Source organism: Camellia sinensis, chromosome 15 (assembly GCF_055761805.1).
Source record: "Camellia sinensis isolate YWXY chromosome 15, ASM5576180v1, whole genome shotgun sequence".
NCBI classification, from domain to species: Eukaryota; Viridiplantae; Streptophyta; class Magnoliopsida; order Ericales; family Theaceae; genus Camellia; species Camellia sinensis.
In genome coordinates this window covers 27,347,893-27,357,022 of record NC_138975.1, presented here as the reverse complement: position 1 = coordinate 27,357,022, position 9,130 = coordinate 27,347,893, and the positions used below count along the sequence as shown (strand labels likewise).

The 9,130-nt window shown below is 32.9% G+C and overlaps 1 pseudogene; it reads right to left on the bottom strand.

Moving 5' to 3' along the window:
* Nucleotides 1–317: 317 nt before the first annotated feature.
* On the bottom strand, nucleotides 318–6,236 carry LOC114303714 (uncharacterized; annotated as a pseudogene).
* Between the last annotated feature and the right edge of the window lie 2,894 nt (nucleotides 6,237–9,130).

The following is a 9,130-nucleotide window of genomic DNA, read 5'->3' as shown; positions in this document are numbered from 1 at the left end:
TCATCTGAGAAAAGTAAACAAACAACAAAATTTGTAACTATAACAGTATTCTCTTTGCTTTACTTTTTCCGGGTCAAAAATTTTCAGTTGAAGCAAATGGTGTAGTTAAGAATGCCACAGCAAAGGCTAGCAAGCATAAATCTAGGAATAGAGCATATGCAGCTTAAATAACCAAAAATAAAAATAAATAAATTTGCCAATTACAAGTTGTTCTTGCAAGTCATAACCATTTAAATGCCAAGCAACAGGTAATTACCGAGCTGCATTAGAAAAACAAATGCATAAGAACCAGATATGGAAACACAGAAAAGCACACATCATTCTTTGAAGCTCAGATAATTTGACAGCTCGTAATAAACATAGGCAGCAGCACCAAGTAGCATCTTTGAGAAGTAATCCTGGAGTGATTTCAGTGACTGAAGTCGGGCAACCATTCATTGCCTCTTGAAGAATGGAAACCACAACTGGACCTAGCAGCTAAAGGATACAATGAAAATCAAATAGGCATACATTTTTCTATCCAGCATATCTTGTGCGTTTATTTCAACTACTGAAAATTGTGGAAGAGTTTAATACCAAGAATGGACTACACCTACCTGACTATGATTTTCAAACAAAACAATATATAGCGCTTCAGCACAAGGTCTCAGTTTTTCTGACCACAGAACTGAATCCTGCTCGTGGTGAAAAGACTCAGGGTTCTGGTACCACACCTCCAAGTCAGTTGCTGTTAAAACAAAATACCTGTTCCAGCATAGATAATAATGCAAGCTTAGAAATTTGATGACACCACAAAACAAGAGGGACGCTTTCATTTTTGTCCACAATGACAACAGCACCCACCCACAATAGTAGTTTTACAATTCTGCAAAAAAAATTAGGAGATTGCATAGTCAAATTGGACACCTGAATTGGAACTAATGCATGGTTCAGATAAATAAATTTGGTTATAGTTCAGAAATTCACCAAAGTCAGAAATATTTACATGCAACAACAATTCTAGTTATTTTCAATAAATTCAATTCAATTATCAAAGCTAACCCATGGACCCCATACCAATCTAAGTTTATTGCAGTTTAGATTTATTGAATTTATCCAATACAATGGGTTACTTATATTTGGTTGCACTTTTCTTTTTTGGATATTTCAGATTTGGATCGAAATTGCAAACCATTTGGAAAATCACAACTTTGAAGCCATTGATCAAGAGGAAGCAATTCTAGAAGTCCAATCTTTTGCCTCAACCATCACTATGATAAATGGGATAGTTAAAATACCTTGCAGTAGGGGAGAACTCCACAAATCACACATAAAAACATGCTCATGAAAAAAAAGAGTAAACTTTCATGCAGTCACATGGAAAGGACTTAGAAAAGATCTTCTAATAATGGGCTATTGATTGGCACAACGGCAAAAGCACGGGGAAACCAAGAATATGGATTTGAGTACGAGGTGGCCACTCATGGCAAATGATGAGCAACAACAGGGTTCCTTTTAAGATTCAAATTAAATTAACAAAGACAGAACCACTTATAATTGCATGCTTAGATGCACTTGGTACATCTTACTAATGTCTACATTAATATATATTGCTAGATAAGCCACGAGCAAACTAATAAACAAGAAAACATGAGTACATCATTAGCTTCTTATCAACACATTACACAAGAGTACTACCTGGTCACTGGGCAAAAGAGAAGTAACAACACCAGCAGCAACACTAGAAACATTTTTCTTTATCTGCTCAAGTGTAACCGCATTTTCATCCATCACACGACCAGTCAAACTTGGTTTTTATTCTTTACATTCCAGTACAGATTTCACCAATTTCATGCATTGAATGAGGAATTGCTCAAACGACATCACATCTGGTTCAGCATCTGTGATCTTATTCAAACAGAAGTCCATAACAGGTGGAAGGACACTTTTATCACCAAAGGAATAAGGATGTCTGCTCTGAACTGCAACTAAAACCTTCACCAATTTAGTGCATGCCCTCTTTAAGAAATCCCAAAATTTAGGATGCTGTTCCCGGAAAGATGAATCTGCAATTTAAGATATTGCAAGTTTTATCAAGATATTTTGTAGCAACCTTTCCCTCATAATTGACACTTAAAAGTCATATAATAGGTTTTGAAGTCCTTAAAGATGATATGTTCACTTTTAAATCATAAAAACTAAGCCAAACTTATCCTAACTATGATTTATCATCAAAAAAAAAAAACTTGTCCTAACTATGCTTGGCAACTAATGGAATTACCCAATAGACAGTTCTAAGAAGGTGTCGTGATCGTGTCATATGTATCAATCACCAAACACTCCCTAACATGTGTCGGACATGCGTCCAAACATGTTCTGTTATTCGTCAAATGTTTTTAGAATATGACACACTTTGGACACTTGGGGGACGCATGTCTACTGCTTAAACACATGTGAAACACATTGCAAGTTTGAAAGGATAAAAAACATGGATTTCAATGGTAAGAGAAAAACAACCTAGCTTCTAGGAATTCTAAAGCCAAAAACTTCCAATTTTTATTCATGAATCATTTTTCGTCATTTCGCTCTGTCAATGGTTATATGCTCAATTAAATTAAATAAATTTATATTATTTGTTACTACATCCCATGTCAATTTAGGTCTTCACTAAAACATTTCTATTAATTCAATCTGGGCTTATATTAATTCTAAAGACATGAGAGTTAACGTGACAAAAAGGAAGGGGACATGGCCATATATTGTGAAAAATACTTCGGAAAGTTTGATTGCCCTATTTGTTGAATAAAGAATGTGAAAACCAAATTCAAATGATGGCCATACATTGTTCACAAATGAAGGATGGATGTTTTGACTAAAACAATGAGAAAGAGACTGCAGGAACAAAATCCAGAAACACAGGAACACAAAAACAGGAAAGAAATCTCACAGTATGGAAGAAATGACTGAATGGCATTCAAAAGAGCAGGAGAGACCTCCTTGACTGGCTGCACCTCCTTGAAACAAAATAAATTGTCCATATCAAGAAGAGATTCATCAAACTTCATAGGTGCAAGAAACTCTAAATCCCAATAATAAAGAATACAAAGATAACAAAGACTACCTGTATCGATTTTGCATCACTAGGAAACCCAGAAATTATCAACTGCCTTATTATCTTTACACATAGAAGCCATCTTTCACATGTAAGGTAAAGATCATCATGTCGCAGGTCCGAAGCATTTGAACTCAAGTTTTGAGAGAATACGGAGAAACCATGCAATATGGTTTGCAAATCACTCTACCAAAGGTGCCAACTGTAATCGAAGAAATGGGATGATATCTGCCAAAAGAACATTCATAAAAGACTTGCAGAAAAAAGACAGCATTGTAAACTTGCTTCTCTGCATGTCTAGCATGGATATCTTGCTAGATCATCCAGCTCCTAACAAATCCAGGGATGCCACAAACCTCTGTTAACTGAGGATGTACAGGAATGTTGTGTCCTACAATATGGGATTGGTACTTGAAGTAGCATGATATCTAAAGAACAAAGTTGGTTGCGTTGAACATTGGATTTTGGATTGCGATCATTAGATTTTGAAAACATGGTCAAACAGAAGTTTAACCACACTATTAGATGGTCTGTAGGAACTATTTATATTATTTTGTACCAGTAATAAAAATAACAAGATGATGTTCTACCATTCTATACAGAGTTCTACATGTAAGGATTTGTTTAGTAAGAATAGATGTAGAACACCTCCCAAAAAATATATATGAAAAGAAGTAAAAAATAGAAAAATAAATTAAACAAAATGGTGCAATGGCCTATACCTCTGCAAAGTTCTTTTGGTCTGAAGTAAGACGTTTGGTAGACAACTCCTTCAAAGTTCGAAAGCGAATCATAAAAATCCTGTGGAAAGTAAGAATATCTGCTGACGGAAGCTGTTGTGCTAAAACAGAAAAGAGCTCTAGCCTGAACAAGTCGTCAAGTTGGTGGATCAGTATGCATAACCAAAATAACTTTAAAGAACATTAAGCTTGGGAGATGACAAGGAAAGAAACCATGACAAAAAAAAAATCATATATAACAAGAATGAATAAGACCCAAGAATTATAAGGGGACAAAACTTCATTGTAAATTCTCATGCTCAAGATAAAGTTAAAAAATAAATACTCAAAAGAGAAAGTTGAGTCCTTTGTATCCCAAAACCAGAGGGGGAAATCAAACTTAACTCCTCAAGTTAATGTAGTACTGAATATATAGAAAAAAAATCTTCTGACAATAACATCAGTTACTCCACAAGAACATAATTGATCAATAAATACTCAATCTCATATTTTCCATCTACAATTTATGAATGCCATCTCAATTCCACAAAGGTGATATTATGTTCTGTCAAATAATAGGCCATGAGATTTTTTTCACTACCTTGGATGACATCCACTTTACACTCTTCCATGAGAACCATGATACTCTCTTTTATAAATTAAATGCAATGGTTTGTTTCTACATATTCATAAGTACACATTAACCATTGCATTTAATTTGGTTACATACAACGAAGACTTGTAGATGCAACGGTAAGAAGAGTGATATGATCACCGTAAAGATAAATATTAGCAAAAGGGGAAGGCTTAAACCGACATTGGATGCAGTAGTAACAAAATATATGAGTTTATTTCATTTAACTAAACATATAGTCCTTGACAGAGCACAATGACGACCCAGTTGATTAGGACACAAGGTTTAGTTTGGTTAGTGTCTACATGATGATAGGAAATCATGTCCTGACCAAGAACAACAAGTGAACAACATGCATAAAAAGGCTAAGGAAAGATTAGTCAAACTCACCAGTGTTAATTCCAAATCAATGTTCTTAATTAGAAATATGGCATGGTATAGAACCTTCAAAATGCAAGTTTTCTCACAACAAAATTACACTTCAATGAATTGATTCTTACCCTTTTGAACACAATCATGGATTTTCTATTTTATTTGGGATTTCAGAGAATGAAGTCAATCAAATTAGTGAGGAAGGTACCATATGCACATGCTACGGATACAAATTACAATAAGAAAATTTCCTACGTTTATGCTAATTATAACCATGCTTATAAGTTATATCAATATAAACGTGACAAAGCTGCTTCTGAAATGGGTATCAAATCCCGTATAGATTATCAATTTCTTGAACATCATTACATTTCAAGTTCTAAATAGTGGAAATAAGTTAGAGAGGAAGCAACAGAGAGATTGAGGATGTTAATGATCAAAGGCTATGGTATATAAAGATTCAAGATAAACACTTGTCACATCTTTATGTAGACAGCTGGGGAAAAAAAATGGTAATTTTAATGTAAGAAGTAAACAAGATAAGCCTACCAAGTACATGGCAACAATGTTTTATTGATCATGAAGTATTTGGAGTATTTGGAAATGCCAACAATAACTTGAGGCTTCTGATCTCATTTACAACAATTGAAAAAATAAGACTGTCAACAAAGCAACCGACTGCCTTCCACTGGTTCTATCATACAACCACCTCAAACAAGACTCTTCGTAACCAATAAAATAAACCATAGTGCAAATTAAGTATGATTAATATTGCAATAAAATTAGTACAAAAGCTGACAACATTCGAACTTACTCATATCCAGGATAAGATAAAAGCAATATTAAGAGGGTGAAATAGTATAGAAAAGATATCTGTAAAGACACAAAATTAAATAGTAGTTGAACAACCAAACATAGCAGGCTTGTGAAAATCAAACATGTGAATTTTAAAAACAAAAGTTCAACAAAAGTAATTTTCTTAGGGGAAAAAATTAACACAATCAACCATAAAAATACTAATTTTAAGTAACAGAATCATTGCTAAGCTTTAAGAGAATCAAAACGTGTTACAATTTAAAGAGCACGTAGATGCAGACAGGCCTCTAAGGACCATGATCAAGATAAAGACAAGGAAACTAAACCAACTTGATATTTTGGCATCATCACCACAAAGAAAAGCTTTCAAATTTTTCAGTTGCAACTAGTATTTGGGACACTACTTGATTCAAATGGTTCTTACAAAGACCGAATATATCTAATTAAATTTCAAATTCGACAGTCCATCTTTCAAAATTAAGGAAAAATAATTATTGCAACAAAATTTCAAATTTCAGTCCTTAGACCTCCCATTCTAGAAAATAGATCTCTTTTAATCTTTTCTCTGTTCATCCTCACATACAGCTTTCCAATTAAGCTCCATTCCAGAAAACATAATATGTAATGGGTACAGAACTATATCAGCAATTTGAAGAGAAAAAAAAATACACAATCTGAAAAAAAATAAAAAAATAAAGAGAAGATGCCCACAGCCAACTAAAACAAAGGCAAGAAATAATTGCAGTAGCAGAGCATCAGGCATGTACAAGGATCCTCAAAATAGCCAGGCATGGTATCCAAGAAGAATCAGGAGGATGATCACAGAAGCAAAGGAATCGATCGATATCATGACGTAAGTAATCAATTTTATTTTTTTATGAATAACTTAAGTAGAAAAACCTATAAAATAAACAGATATTAAACAAACATTCAAATATAAAGAGGAGTTGAATCCTAATTTTATTAAAAATACAGACAAACAATCCAAATCATATAAAATATTCACATTTAGTCAAGGGTTTTTACTAAATTCAAACTCTTAATTATAATCAATAGGACATTCATTCTCAAGTTTATAGCAGAAACCTTGCTGGAAAGAATAAAATACAGCATTAATTCTGAAAATTAATTTCGAAAATTAGAGAAAACAGAGATAAAGAAATAGAGAAATTGAGTGTGAGAGAGAGAGAGAGAGGACCCATACCTGATGGAAGAGAACACACAGCAGTAAATGAGATACGACGTTTGTGGCGACACTAAAGGAGGAGAACAGGGATGTTGGCAACGGCGCTAGAGAAGAACACACTGAAGGGGCGTTGGAGAAGAACACACAACACTTGGGTTTTGAGAGGGAGAGGGAGAGGGAGAGGGAGAGAGATTGATAGGAAAATTGATTCGTCAGTTTGTTTTGAGATGGAGAGACAGAGATAGAGACTAACACGAAGACTGATAAAAAAAAAAATAAAAAAAAAGGGAGGGAAAAATAAAACTGATAAAAAAAATAGAGGAAAAAAAATCTCGACAAAAAAAAAATAAGGAAAAATAATAGATTTTTTTTCATTACCGCTTAATATGTCAAAATTCTACCTTCAAAATTGGTGATAAAATAATTTTCTCACTAAAAGGCCTAAAAATATTAAAAATTATTAGTGACGAAAATATATTTCTCACCAAATGGTCTTAAAATATTCAAAATGAAGTTTTTCAAAAAAAAAAAAATAGATTATTGGTGACACAAATATATTCCTCATTAATAATTTTTTAACTATTGAAAAAAAAAATTCTCACCAAAACTTTCAAAATTTTGGCACCATAAAAAAAAATTAGTGGGAAAAATTTAGCTGACAAAACTTTTTTTTTTTCTCACCTAAAAGTAAGTATTTATTGACGGAAATAAATTTCGTCACCTATTATTTTTCTTTTTTTATTATACGTGACAAAATTTATAATTCCTCATGAATTATTCTTATTTAGTGACGAAATTTGTTTTCTTCACTAATTTTTGTCACCATACCAAAACAGAGAATAAGAGAAAGAGACACTAGAAAAAGAGCAAAGAGAAATCATGTACCAAATCATCAAGCGAAGAAGATGTGGCGGTTACCGGCAAGGTTGCTACTGGTGGTGACGATCTGCAAGACTAATAGAGGCGACGATGGCGATCAGCGTGGTGGAGAAACAAGAGGTAAGACAAATTAATACCATATTTTGAGAGAGAGAGAGAGAGATGATAAACAGAAAACAAGGGTAAAAAAAATTAATACCCTTTTTTTTATTGCTGCTCAATATAGCAAAAAATTTTCACCAAAATTGCTGACAATATTATTTCCTCACCAAAAGATATCAGAAATATTAAAACATTTTGGTGACGAAAATATATTCATCACAAATAATTTTATAATTACTGACAAATTTTTTTGTCACCAAAAGTCCCAAAATTTTGGCGCCACCCAAAAAAAATAGCGGGAAAATTTTTAGTGACGAAACTTAATTTTTCCTCACTTAAAATGAAGTATTTATTGACGAAAATAAATTTTGTCACCTATCATTTTTATTTTTTTATTATATGTGACAAAATTTATAAATTCCTCACGAATTATTTTCATTTAATGATGAATTTTATTTTCTTCACTAGTTTTCGTCACCATAGGTTACTTTTGTTGTAGTGATTGTACATCGGTCGATTTGATGGTTTTGCAATAAGGGTGAAGAGAGAAATGAGGAAAGAAAGAGAGAGAGAGAGAGAGACGGATAATCGACGGCGACGGAGATAATGATGGTCAGTCGGCAACGATAGAGAAGAGAGAGAATAGACACACACACACATACACACACACACACACACACACACACACACACAGAGGCAATCAGCTTGGGATTTGGAGCACAATTCATGTGTATATCATATATATATATACTTGGGGTAGTATCATCATTTTGCACAAGCTTGTCCATATGGCCAATGAAAATAAACGCCTAGGCCTCTCACCAACGAAAATTTAATTTTGAATTTTTGGACTGAGAAATAAAATAGTATAAGAATACATTTATCTCAAAAAAATTTTATCAACATAAAATCATATAGTACCAAAATATAATTTTGAATATTAAAATATATTAAAAATATCAAAGTGTATTATGGTATTTCATATAGGTAATCCTCTCACTAAAATATATCACAAACAAATGTAATTTTTCTTAATCCCCTCAGTAACAATTTTCACATTAACAATTACACCTAATCTAACGTTGAAAACAAACAAGCCCAATGAGGTTATTAGTCTCCCCAATCCCCTTTCTCCACAAAAGCTACTATGAAACTGTTAGCCCAAAGAAAGTATTAACCCTAAAGTTTTATTTTTAATATATATATATATATATAAAGGTAGACTTATTTATAAGTCATTTTTCAGACACTTATGGTAGGTTAAGTCTTGTGTAATTTCTTATAGAGTCTCAAGCCCTATTTAGATAGGAATGTATTCCACAAGATCCTAC